The sequence below is a fragment of the Toxorhynchites rutilus genome, chromosome 3 (genome assembly GCF_029784135.1).
Source record: "Toxorhynchites rutilus septentrionalis strain SRP chromosome 3, ASM2978413v1, whole genome shotgun sequence".
In the NCBI taxonomy this organism is placed as follows: domain Eukaryota; kingdom Metazoa; phylum Arthropoda; class Insecta; order Diptera; family Culicidae; genus Toxorhynchites; species Toxorhynchites rutilus.
This window is the reverse complement of record NC_073746.1, coordinates 90,077,583-90,092,127: the sequence shown is the minus strand read 5'-3', so window position 1 is coordinate 90,092,127 and position 14,545 is coordinate 90,077,583. Positions and strand designations below refer to the sequence as shown.

The following is a 14,545-nucleotide window of genomic DNA, read 5'->3' as shown; positions in this document are numbered from 1 at the left end:
ATAATGTGAGACGCTAACCACTCGGCCACGGGTGCACCCGTCCAACTCACCCCATGTTACCCTAATCTTGCACTATGTTTACACAATTCATTGACGGATCTGTTCGATTATTTTCATCAGTGTTCATTGTTTATTGACGATGGAAGTATTTCATGCTGTAGTGTAAAAAAAGTTTTTGAAAAGAGCTCCCAGCTATTTCCATGAGCTTGAAAAATCTGGAAGTGGAGTATTGTTTATTGAATCATTAGGAGGTAACATGAGACTTCCTCGTTGAATAACCGAAACAGATCCAACGAAGACGTTCAGCGAGGACTAAGTGAGTGATCAAGATTGCCAGAAAGCAAAACGCTCTGTACGTAAAATGGCCGCTGATCTCAATGTTTCTAATCCACAATGCACGATGTGCTCAAACATGACCTGGGATGCCAAGTTTTAAGAAACGTAAATTCATTGAGTTTCGGAAGCTTCGGAGAAGGAACGGTTCAAAAGGGCAACTCTCCTAGGGTAATTGATTTCGGCCACATTTTTAATGCTCTAGTTCAGCGCACCTGTGTCAAATCAGATATTCAAATGTTTCGAGAAATATATAAAATTGTCATTTTCATGATTTACAGTAATTTTATAATATATTTTTTCGGATTCACGTGTAAAATACACCTTCTATTGGTGTCAATGCGCCCCTCATTCGAGTTAATCTCGAGTTAAGTTTTAATCAATCACCAGATGATTATTTGGTACGTATTCAGAGCTTTTCTGATTATAACACTTACAAATATTGTGAACATCATGCTTGTACACCATTTATATCACAGTTACATAGCTAAACTATGTAATTTCGATCACCTCAATTCTAACCATGATTTGTACGATGCGCTGATGATGGTTTGTACACATGATTACTATGGCAACCGCTTGGTTTGCAGTTTGTTTATGGTGTTCTTCGTGTGTAGCAGAAAGAAAGCTTCTCTGTGTTGAGTGCTGTTCACTTTTAAAATGTCCAAGAAAACGCAATATTCTGAAGAAAGCCTAAGTTATTAATGCATCAATATGATCACAGTAAACTCAAGCAATGAGATATGCAACATCTACATGAAAATTCGAATTTCTTCCTTCAAAAATGGTGATTTCCAAAACCGGACAAACCATGATCACTTTTCGGACAAACCATGATTAGAAGTGGACAAACCATGATCATAATTTAAGGTTTGAATAATTTAAACGCCTTATGGTATTATTAGCCACTAGAGATTTGGGGCTTTTCAACAAACCCAAACTCGTCTTGATTATATGTGATTTTCATGAAGAAAAATCGATTTGTTATTTACTAGTTGTGTGAAAACACCCTAAACGGGACAAACCAACATCATTGACCCTACTATCACGAAACCGTCACTATCACGAGAACGTTGCAACAGTGCACAATGGTCCAGGAGATTTAAGTGGAAATTTGCATTTAGAGCTCGACAGTTATTCTCTAGACAAAAACTGTCTTAGACAAAGTTGTTACTCATCATAGAGCGCTCGCTTTCATGTTGTCAAAAAAAGGGCGACCAAAATTGTCGATGAAATAAAAAGTATAACTTTCTTATCTTTATAGATAGAGATGAACATAGTTCGACAATGTTGTAGCTCCAATTATTTGAGACATCTTTGTAGAACAAAGTTTTTCTCTATCTCTTGAAATAATCGATATAGCGCCTTTTTTCTAAAATACGTTAGGGTCACCATGAAAAAAACTGTTTTTTTTTTGCTCTAACTTTTATGTTTCAAATTCTACATGCAAACTGTCTTCGAAAGTCTTTTAGAGCTTACTAATACAAACATTTTTCGATGCAGAACTTGTCAATATCTCAACTTGACTCAAAGTTATTGATATTCCATGCTCTTTTCATTTGTTGTGGGGCAAACGTAAACAAAGTTTATTGGTGGCATTTGAAAAATAATATTTCAGTCTACATGATGTGTGATTTTCAAAACTATGTTATTTTTTGTGTTTGAGTAAATTAAAATTGAAATCATGAGTTTTTGGGTAAAAAACCATCAATAACTTTGAGTAGGATTAAGATATTGACAAGTTCTGCATCGCAAAATGTTGGTATTGATAAGCTCTAAAAGTCGTACGAAGACAGTTTTGATGTAGAATTTAAAATATAAAAGTTAAAGCAGAAAAAAACCCGTTTTTTCATAGTCACCCTAATGCAACATAGAAAAAAACGTTAAATCGATTATTTTAAAAGATAGAAAAAAGCTTTGTTCCTCAAAGTTGTTGATAATAACTGGGGCTACAACATTGTTGAACTATGTTTATCTCTATCTATAAAGATAAGAAAGTTAGATTTTTCATTTTATCGACAATTTTGGTCGCCCTATTTTTGATAATATAAAAATGAGCGCTCTATTATATGTAACAACTTTGTCTAAGACAGTTTTTGTCTAAACCATAAATATCTCCCACAAAGTTTTTTTTAGCGCCTTCTATCTGAATTGCATTAGGGTAACTATGAAAAAACGGTTTTTTTTACTCTAACTTTTATATTTAAAATTCTACATCAAAATGGTCTTCGTACGACTTTTAGAGCTTATCAATACCAACATTTTGCGATGCAGAACATGTCAATATCTTAATCCTGCTCAAAGTTATTGATGGGTTTTCATCCAAAAACTCATGCTTTCAATTTTAATTTACTCAAACACAAAAAATAACAAAGTTTTGAAAATTACATATTATATAGAGTGAAATCTGTTCTTTCAAATTCCGTCAACAAACATTTTATATGTTTGTCCCAGAAAGAATGACAAACAATTGAAAAGAGTGTGTTTTTTGGGAAGAAATATCAATAACTTTGAGTCAAGTTGAAATATTGACAAGTTCTGCATAGAAAAATGTTTGTATTAGTAAGCTCTAAAAGTCTTTCGAAGACAATTTGCATGTAAAACATGAAATATAAAAATTAGAGCAAAAACTTCGACTTTTTGGTTGTGGGATGTTTTTGAGAACACCACATTATTTCACAGAAGCAGCTAAAGAAATTCTCCGAAGAGGATGGTAAAGGGTATGTCACATCAAATTGCATCACGGAAAAAACGCTGTAGAAATTCGCCCAGTAGACCGATCCTTTTGAAAATTTTAGACAGTAAAATAAAAACTATTAAACAACCTTTGGCATTTTCTTTTTATTCATACTTCGAGCACAAGCCCGTATGCTCGCACCTTCCTCTTTACCCCGTCCATAAGGTTCTGTACAACGTCAGGTTGTAGTTTTTTTTTTTTTAACAGATATCCATTTTCTCTTGAAGTCCGCCTCCGATTTGACAACTTTTGGGTTCTTCTGGAGGCCTGCTTCATAATCGCCCAATATTTCTCTATTGGGCGAAGCTTTGGCGCGTTGGGCGGGTTCATTTCCTTTGGCACGAAGGTGACCCCGTTGGCTTCGTACCCCTCCAACACGTCCTTTGAATAGTGGCACGAAGCGAGATCCGGCCAGAAGATGGTCGGGCCCTCGTGCTGCTTCAATAGTGGTAGTAAGCGCTTCTGTAGGCACTCCTTAAGGTAAACCAGCCCGTTTACCGTGCCGGTCATCACGAAGGGGGCGCTCCGCTTTCCGCAAGAGCAGATCGCTTGCCACACCATGTACTTTTTGGTAAACTTGGATAGTTTCTGCTTGCGAATCTCCTCCGGAACGCTGAATTTGTCCTCTGCGGAGAAGAACAACAGGCCCGGCAGCTGACGAAAGTCCGCTTTGACGTAGGTTTCGTCGTCCATCACCAGGCAATGCGGCTTCGTCAGCATTTCGGTGTACAGCTTCCGGGCTCGCGTCTTCCCCACCATGTTTTGCCTTCGTCGCGGTTAGGAGCCTTCTGAACCTTGTATGTACGCAGGCCCTCCCGCTACTTGGTCCGCTGGACGAATGAACTTGAGAAATTTAGCTTATTGGCGACATCCCGGACCGAACTTCTCGGATCACGTCTAAACTGCTTAACTGCGCGCTTGTGATCTTTTTCACTGACGGAGCATCCATTTTTGCCGTTCTTCACCTTCCGGTCGATGGTTAGGTTTTCGAAGTATCGTTTTAGTACTCTGCTGACCGTGGATTGGACGATTCCCAGCATCTTACCGATGTCCCGATGTGACAACTCCGGATTCTCGAAATGAGTGCGCAGGATTAATTCACGACGCTCTTTTTCGTTCGACGACATTTTTCCAAATTTACGAAAAATTGACAGTGAAGCATGGCCAACGTGATCTATACACTCTTATCTGATTATAAGCGAAAGCAGAAGATATAATTCCTAAAAATTAAATTTCTACAGCGTTTTTTCCGTGATGCAATTTGATGTGACACACCCTTTATAAAATCAAGCCCTCGGTGTATGAGTAACAGGTACACTCATAACTAGTAATCATTCAGATAATGTTATACATTTCTACTATAACTTGATTTGGAATTTGATTTGATGGTGGATAACCTCATGGAAGGGGCTATTCAGTGATGTACAAAATAATAAATACACAAATAGTGTGTTTTCCCTATTGGCGCACTAGTTTTATATGCTGGTTATTGGGATATTACTTTTTTTCAAATCCGCGGCCACGCTATTCAAAAAGATGCCCATAATAGAGATTTCGTTATGTCAGTGACTTCTTGATATAATTACGGAGACTATCCTAGGTATCAATGAGCACTAAGTATGTTTCATTCGTCAGATGTTTTGCAAACCTCGTCTTTCACAAACATCGTAGGGTTTTGATTCAAGTCCTGGGTTTAAGTATACAGCCGATGCTGGACAAAAATTTCCTAAGTATGGTGCGGGACTTAAAGCTTAGGTCATTTAGAAATGGGGCAGTTCATGTGGACGATGACGACGCTCCCAGTGATCGGATATGTTTTTTTATTTATATATTTCATTTACAATGATACCACAACCCTCGAAGAGATTGGATCTGGTTCAAAATTTTGTTCTGCCATTGCACTTGGTTCATAGCTGTTCCAACTCTTGGCTTGTCAAGTCCTGCTCCACCTGGTCCAACCACCTCGCTTGCTGGACCTGTTCGGGTATGTGAGCTATTGATATCGTTCTATTGTAAACAATTCTGCCAGAGCAATTTTTTTCATAGTTCACAACTAACGTGGAAATTATTCAAGTTTTCGAAAAAACATCAAACAAAATTAAAAAACGAAATTAAATTGAAACAGAATTATTTAAAAAATGAAAATAATTTTTTTTCAAAACATTTTTACAAAAATGCTGAACAAACATTATATGAATAGCCCATATAATTATCAACCAGTCATCCATACATCGTTTTTTTCCTATTTAGTAAAAAACACGAGAATTTATACACAAAAATGTTACGAGGAGTTTCTAATGAGGTTCCATACACAAATGTCATATACTCCAGAAACTATAAAAGATAGAAAGTTGACGTCTTCGACAAAATTCTTATTTTAACCAGATCTGAAAATTTGTTCGAAACACTATACGCTATTTTGACTCTGAACAAATTTCTTAAAAGAAAACAAGGAAAAGTTGCTGACAGAAAAAATTCTTCCCTGTAAAAGTGCCCATCTTCCGATATATGGATGATTAGTTGGAAATTTTAAGGGCCAATCACTTATTTTTTCCGAGAATTGAAAAAATTGAGAAAAATTAATTTTCATTTTTCAAATAACTTTTTTTTAGTTTATTTTGTGAACATGATTTGGCTGTTCCAGTGTGTTTATGAAGTATAAGGTCATGACGGATTTTCATCCTCCCTTAAATTCCATGGTGGTCCCGTTACGGTTTGTCATGCTGCCATTACACAAGGGCATGCTGCAGTGAAACAACGACAAATAAGACAAGTTAATTCCAGAAGAACTGAATTGGAAAAAATGTGCTAACTTTCATCCAATAGAGAAGTATTTTGCTTAAAACAAGTATTTTGAGTTCACACAGTTTCCAAATCAGTTGTATGATGTTCCTAACGTTTTACCACAAAAATGGTTATGGCCTAGATATTTTTTTCCATTTTTCCAACACAGGACTCAAATCGAAATTTTTAGATAAACATGCAAAAAGCAATTTCTTTTCCAAAACGGCCGCCATTTTGTCAACAATATTGATTGATTAACTGTGAAATGCCAAGCATTATCTAAACGTTAGCTGTCACGTTTTGATTGGCCCGATTTACGGTTTCCGCAACACAGACTTCAAAACCAAGCAGACTGAGGAAATTGGTATTGCAAATACATATAAGTTGGGGTAACTTTTGTTCCCACCGAAATGTGTTCCGTAACAAAGACCCAACACAGAATGTGTGTCTAACACGGACTACAAAAGCGGGGATGTTGTGACTCGGTTATTCAAGACTACATTGGAAAGTATGCTTTCATATCTTCAGTTCACTGAATTTTTGCACATACCGTTTGATGATTAGGCAAAATGCTGTCATCAAATTTACTTGTAACGAACAACATAATCTATTACAATGCATAAATTAGTGTTACATGGCATTTGTTCAAATTCATTACTCGCGGAGCAAATTTGTTGAATTCAATTGAATTCGAAGATTGTTTCATTCAATGAACAATTTAGTCAATACAAACAAATGATTACAAAGCCAACGGTAGTCCCACGTCAACTTTGCGGTTATATCATATATATAACCTACCCATTTTTTGTACCTCCTCACATCACCAGTTGGTAACTATTCTAATTTTTAACATTATTTCCCGTCAAAATCTTGTTTCATTGTTGGAAGATAAATACAAAAAGAATGAAATAATGTATAGTAAAACTATGCTTTGTTCAGACCTCGCAAAACGTCCATAATTCGTGTCTCTACACTAGAATAGCCCCTTAAACTTCAGTAGCAGTTGCGATGATTTTTTGGTAAAATTATTTTTTACAATGAAAAAACAGAAGTGGTCAATTTGAAATCGTCAACTATATTGAAAAGCTGATTGTTTGTCTGTCTTCTTTTTTTTTTTTGGGTTGCAAACTATAGAAAGGCAAAAAAATCACGGGAATAATCTGTCGGAATGCCTTAATAAAACTAATGGTATGTCGAGCAGATCAATAACGGGAGAATTTTACTTGAAAAATTTACAAAACGACGATAAAGAGCCCCTCGTGAGAGTTCCTAACCCATTTTAGGCCAAGCGCTCGAAAAATCGAACAGCAACTTTGATAATTTTTCATGTATTTGCAAAGCTACCATATGGTAATGTTTTTGCATCAAAATATAGCTTAATGTATTGGCTACCACTTACTATCAAGTTCACTCAGTTTTGTATAACTGTATTGGGCAATAAATTCGATTTAAAGCAAGTATATTTGGAACGTGTTTTTAATTTCAACTAAAAACCCAATAAAATACAAAATTATGTGAACTTTTCTAATGTATTACTTTTATAAAAGAACATACATTGCAATATGGGGCAAAAATCGATCGATTGAGCATCATACAGGAAAATGACAACGAACATTTTTTTCTGATGAATTAATACCAACACATCTAACCTCTGCAGCGCGTTTTGGTTCTTTTACTTTGGAAGACGGATGTTTTTTCATTTGTGTTTGCATTCTTATTTGTGAATGTTTGCAAATATCAATTAATTAAAGTAAATATTATTGAAAATCTGTATGATTTTTTGTCCGTTTATTAACTTAGGTAATGGTGGGCCGTAGAATTTCGTTTGTAGAGGAGCTGGAGGAAATGATCAGTACGTATAACGAGGATTTTAATCGGCCTTATTCTGCGTGGCGTGTGAGGTGAGATGACAATTGTCACTTATGTCACGCGATTCCACCAGGCGTATGCCGTGAGAAATCTCACTTGAATGAACTCTCACTTTATTCCCGCTCTCAAATATGCGTGACGATTGTCACATGAACTGGGATTTCTAGGTGACAATCGTCGACATGTCTTGAGGTGTCGACAGTGCATGAAAACAAATGAAAAATTGAAGAGGAATAATAAGTGTTTTTTGGGTCGTATAGAATCGATAGTAATGGTATTATATGTATCAATAAATTCAATTTATCTTCAATTTTCACAGTACGAGAGACAAATTGCAAGTAGTTTGTTTTTTTTTTGTTGTGAAAGCGGTAGTGAGTCTGTTATTCCTCAATTGGACGAATAAGCACACCGAAATTATTTTCATTTCATGAAATCTATTTATTTTCTCTAAAATGTATCTATCACATGGATCTTGTGTTTCATCTATCTATCCGCGAGTCATCGTCACCGAACTGCATATCCATTTCAGAAGCCGTGGTATATGCCCGAGCCGGAGCCAGAGCAACAATTTAACACTGAGAGTGCAGAGAGCAGCAGCAACTACGACCAAAACAAACAAAAATGCTAAACTTTACAGGATGCAATCAACTGTTTCACCAAATCTAAATCAAATACCTGCAAATTCGGCAGAATGTCCTGATACACTAACAACAGGCCAGGTTAAATCAGATCTATAGATACGGTACTGACTGCAGCAAAACAAATATCTGACCTCTCTGAGCGAAACAAATAAAATTCTGGGATGCCAGATGTTTTTTCTCAAATATATGCGATAAAAATTTGAAATATTTGTAAATATGTGCTAATGTCTGACATACTGACCAGCTTCGTTTATCATATGGAATCAATAATGTTTTGTCACTATTTTAAATAGCCTGCAGCAGGAATAAAAGGTTGTGATAAAAGTTAAATGTCTGCAAATTCGTGAACACATGTGCGAATGTGGCATCTTTGATCAGATTTGGCAACCAGCAGAATGAACGCCTTGTCACTTGCTGTTCATCCTCTCACATACATCAAATGAACCTCTCACGGCATCCGAAACGACTGTAGGAATAGAGTGAGGAGAGTTGCGTGATGGTGATGTGACAATTGTCATCTCACCTCACACGCCGCGTAGAATCAGGCCGAATGAGATTGCTGGTGTAGCGTCTTAAATGCAGTGGACTGTAAAAACTGCTGGCTTAAACCCGCTGCGCAATTCCAAAGCTGCCCCAACGCAGCTTGCCCAATGAGAGAACCAAATTCCCCCCGTGGGCGCGATGTAAACTGCTTTCATTGCACTGATGCAGTGGAGATTTTCCATTCGCATGGAAACTTTAACCTCACTGTGGCGGATTGAGGGACACGCTGTTTTGGAGACAAAACACAACACACACTTAAACTTAAACAATGTACATTGTATTTCTCTTAACTATAGTATACATAAAATTATACAAAGTTGAACCACTTAGATTTATTCTGCTGTTTTCCTTCAAATTCCGCTTGAATTCGTTGCTGCGTGCTAACGCGTCGCTGTCTCAAATCGAACTGTTTTCTGTCCTTGTACAGCAAAATTATCCTCCAATTCGTTGACGGAGCATGTTCAATCCTGTTTGCGGGAAAGCAGAGGATTGCGCTTCAGGGTGTGGCGTCGGGGGATCGCACCACATGCATTGGCTCTCTCTTCAGTGCGCTTGCGACGGAACAGCTGGTGTGAAAATTTTTTCACCGGACCAAGTAATAACCACCCAATCCTCAATTCCATTGTTTTTTCGCATCATTTTGGTACTTTGCAGGTATTGGAAAATGTTTTTTTCGGGAAATGGATACCTAGAAAGAAATAATTCTTAAGCATAAACATTTGTCCACGGCCAACAATAAAAACAAACAGCATATGCCTGCCAGTAATAAGTTGAATTTACATCAAATAAGAAATGTCACATCTCATCTTAGGTGGATTAACTTAGGTTTATACTTAGAGACCTCTATCCTCCTGTTCTTGTTCGTTCGTGAATATAAAATTGATGCATTTGTGAATACCGTATATATGCTAATTGAACTGATTTTCAGTTCGCGGTATGTTTGTGCTTGCAAAAAAAAGTGCGGGTTTCAGCCAATGTTCGATTTTTCGAACAGCCATTTCCCAGAAAATGGGAAAAAAATAATTCTTGAACATTGGGGTTTCTTTACCATCAATAATCCAAATTACACCAATGGCTTTCGTCAAAAAAATAATTTTTACAGCTTGGTCGTTAATGGGTTAATTTGCATCAGAAAAGTTGGATGAATTCATTAAATAACATCATAACAATGTCATCGGTTGTCCCCAGTTGGGTTTCAAACGGACAAAAATCTAAAATTCCCACCTAGAAAAAATATATAATGAAGATCCAAAAAGTGATTCTAAATCATCTGAGACTCCCACCAAACGAAGAAGAATACCCAATATAACCCCGTTTGAAATTAATTAGTTTTGGTTTGATTTTAGGTTATGGATTGTAAATGATTGCATTTTTTTATCATTTATAACTTCAAGTTAAAACCCAGATTGAAGGAAGAATCGTCCTTCTTCATAATATCGCACGGAAAATCCCAGGAACTATCCCTGAGACGCTATATGTGGTATCTTAACGGGAAAATACACATGAGTCAAGTCAAATGAAATCCGGTCAAGTTCCGAAGAAAAATGAATTCTGCAAGCATACCAAAGGATTGTGAAACGACGTAGAAATCACGGATCAATCGATAAGTTATTGCAATTATTGAATTTTATGTGCAAGAATTGCGTTTATCTCAAAAATATATTTTTCAAATCAGCGTTATCGATAACTCAACGATCGTGTTGAGAATTCGTACACATCTTTTCTTTAATATCCATACTTATTTTAGATATTTTAACCGTTGATTTTTTTTAATAAAAAAATTATTCATTGATATGTATATTTCCTATTGAAATTACGTAACGCAATAAAGGGGATAGAGGGTCCAGATAACGTTACTTACTGTGTGTTAAAGATAGAAATTACGTTACGTAGGGGGGGGAGGGGTCAAAAATTCGATTTTTTTGCATTACTTAATTTATGCGCCGGATCAAAAGGGAAAGAGAGCAAATTTTCCCAGAAAGCATGGAAAAGTGTACAACTTTGCGATTGAACAAACAGACAAATGTATCATAATTCATAGATATTATAATTCTTCGCAGCCAAATATGTTGCTCTTGATAAACGATCAATCGTGGGACCAATCCCAAAAACCCTTCATCCACACTCTAAATGACCTTTTTCAAGGTAAGAGACGAATGAGCTTGAATATTTAGTTAGATCTCTAAAAAATAAAAGAAGACGAAGTCTGGTAATTGAAATTCTGTTACATATCCAAGAAACAGTCGGCAAGAATTTTAGAGAAATTCGGAGAATGATATAATCATGACAAAAAGTTATTATGACAGCTCACATTTCCAATCAGGAAAAATTAATAGGGATCCTCGCATAATTATTATTACGTTTTTTTTATTCTGAAGTAAAAAATACAAAAATCAAGGGAAATCAGGGATATTTCAGTAAAATCAGGCATAATTAAGTGTTTGTAGATTATCAGGAAACGTGCCAAAAAGTCTGGGAAATCCTGAAGAATCAGGAAGGTTGGCATCTCTGGTTGTAACAATATGTTCATTCTCAATAGAAACAAAAATAGTCTCGTGTTCCATCATTCTAATTCGCGTTGTCGCCATTGAGCTTTGTTTACTATTTTAGGGAAGCGTCGAAGAATAATTGATTCTCAGGGGGAAAGAACACATTTTTAAAACTAAAATTATGAATGGAAATTAACTTCTCCGTATTCTATATAAATGAAAAACTTGTTTTTTGCAGGTGGTGAAAAAATCTCATACAAAAATTGTTTTTGAAGACAACTTTATATTTTAATGAAAGTTTCAGTAGAAATGTCGGAAATATATAAACAAATGGTTAAATAATGGTCAGCAATATGTGATTCAAGCAATTAATGAACATGATGGGCAAATTTTCATTCAAATCTTAACATTTTAAAACTGGCTTCGTGATTAGGCTATCGAGTTTAGGACCTAAATTATGGCGACTGAACTTTTGCTTAATATCATCCATAGAATAGAACATATTGATGTAAAGACGTAGAGAAAGGGTTTTATGCTCTAGTGTTATTTCATTGTACAAATATTAAATTTAATTCTACTAAACAAATGACATGCTACAAGATACTGGAATAGACCTATGAAATATATAAGCTTAGTTGATTTTATGAATAAAATCCCTATTAATTTTTGAATAGCGTGTTCGTAAACAGCGAAAAAAAGTAATATTGCATAATAGAGCATAATACTGGCGCGCATATAGGGAAGATTGACTTACATTTGCAATTTTTTCAAATCAAAGATTGTTTTCATCATCGTGTGGAATCTCTGCGTCTAATCCATTTCTCGCAAACCGTAAACAAAAATCGAAATCTCGAGAGCTTATATGAACAGAAAAAACTGTATCCTTTTTAACTCAACATCCACTTCAATTCAATTTAGGACACCTCACAAGCTCATATTTTTTTCGCTGAAGTATCCTAGCTGCAAACACGGTAACGACAACAAACAAACAAACAAAAAAATAAGCTCCACTTTTCGCTTTACCTTTGTTGCGCTGCTTTATTCTTGTATTATGTTATTCTCTTTTTCCGCTCTTGATTCAGGCATTAATTCACTAAACCGAAGCACTGTGTCGTGTTGTTTGTTACTGCTGCCGCAACTGCTCCCTCCAAAAAAGGTAACATTCGACCGCAAACCAGTATTCCGATCCTATAGATCACTACACACTCGTACCGAACTCGCGAACGAACGCCAAATGTTGTTTCGTAGGGAAACAACGTAAAATTTTTTTCAACTTTTTTCAACAGAGCGCAGCGGACCAGGTTCCAATACTACACATTGATCGCCGCTAGAAGTGCACTAATCCAAAACCAAACACTACACCGCACACCGCAAAACTTCTCCCCCACAAACGGCTCCCGCTGCACAATGGATTAATCACGAGGTTATTCTCCACTTTAGGTGCGCGAATTTGTGGCTGGGAGCAACTATTTTATTGCAAGCACCAATCCATTCTCGCTCCAAGCAACTAGTAGTGAATATATCACACCAACCAACCGATAGACAGCTGCAGAACTCGCAAAAGCTACGCGAACATAAAACAGTCCCGTTCCTGAATCCGCCCGCAGTCCCACAAGCTCTCCAACAGCAGCACAATGGAAACGCTATATTTTCACTTACAACTCTGTGACGCGCACACACACACGCACACAAAACGAACTCCACTCGAATTGTCCCGGCGACTATTCAAATTTATGAACTGCCCGATCGAACGTACCAAAGTGGACTAAACCATGGACCGGAGCCAAGCGCAGTTGGGCTTCTTGGCTTGGCTTGGCAGCCGCGGTAATATACAGCATGCAACTTCAACTTCCACTCACCCGGGAGCACTCACGAGAGGCCCGACCACGCTCGAGCAAGCGACCAGCTGTTTTTTGCTCGGCGCTATCTGCACCAACAGCAACAGCAAACTTGAAAACACATGCAAAGCTGATATGTTGTTGGCCGGGTGGGAGTTTGGAAAAAACGGGAACTCGCTGACGCTGAGTGACGATTTTTCATCATTATAGCAGATTACCATTTTATAGCACCGGCAGCACTCAGCTTCTCTCTTCGGCTCGGGAGCAAACTGTTGCTTTTCCACGGTTTGTTGGCTGCAGTAGAAGCGTGGAATATGAGAAACTTGAACCTTTCGGCCGGATGCTTAGGTGTATTTTTCAAACACTTCACACCAGACCGCACTCGCTTCGTGGAGTATTCGCTACCCATTGTAAAGTTTTGCTTTCCGACACTTTACATTTTACCATAGCTTTTAATTAAATTTTGGTTTATTAAAATATGAAAACAGGTATTGTGAATTTCATCAAATGAAACCTAGCTGACCCATCCCAACATTTCTGGGTCAATTTGCCCCGGTTCCACTACCCTGTATCTTCTCGGGGTGCTAACTGGATTAAGAATAGTCATTGAAAAAAGCGGGTATCCTATCCCGCTTGGTCGTATGATAATAGAAAAGGTAAAGAGCAAGCCCCTAATCAGTGTCGCGAGATAAATGATAAAGGGGGTGATATAGATATGATGCCGCGAACGGAGACTGTGGAACACAAGGGTGCACCCTCCATTGCTGTCGCACCTGTTTTATTGTTTTTTTTTGTAGGTTCTTCACATAATGAATAGGGGGATTTCTCTGTTCGATAAAAATAAACCATAGCATCTACACGAAAACTAAAACATATAAAGTAACGAAGTAATCGTATTCATTGGCAGTGTCATTCTAATGTGAATGATCCTAGCTTGTTTGAAAAATAAGACATTTCTATTCTATTCTAATCAAAGTTGACTCCACCTGCAGCATCCACACACTTTTAGGAAATTTACCCGATTAATTGATAAAACAAGAGTTAGGCTTTCGTGACATTTCCAGACATTCGTTGGAAAGCTACTGTCATTGCGCTTCTTTTTCAGTATATGTCAGAAAATTGAAGCGTAAACAATATAGTGACATAGCGACCTCGAATATGTCGAATTTCGTATCATCGAGAGTGGGAAGTTTTACTTCTTTACTTCAATACGAAGAAAAAAGCAGCGGAAAGTCATCGGTTGAAGTTTATGGCGACCATGCTCCAACTGAGTGAACGTGTCCGACGTGGTTTGCACGGTTTAAAAGTGGT

The 14,545-nt window shown here is 37.1% G+C and overlaps 1 protein-coding gene across 2 annotated transcripts in view; it reads right to left on the bottom strand.

Moving 5' to 3' along the window:
- LOC129775715 (uncharacterized) overlaps window positions 1–13,172 on the bottom strand; it is a 269,934-nt gene extending 256,762 nt beyond the window's left edge. The window contains exon 1 of one of the 2 annotated variants that reach the window (XM_055780752.1): window positions 12,151–13,172. The gene's annotated coding sequence lies outside the window, so the exon portion shown is untranslated. The remainder of the gene's footprint in view (window positions 1–12,150) is intronic. The other variant, XM_055780753.1, reaches the window with a different exon arrangement.
- Window positions 13,173–14,545: the final 1,373 nt, after the last annotated feature.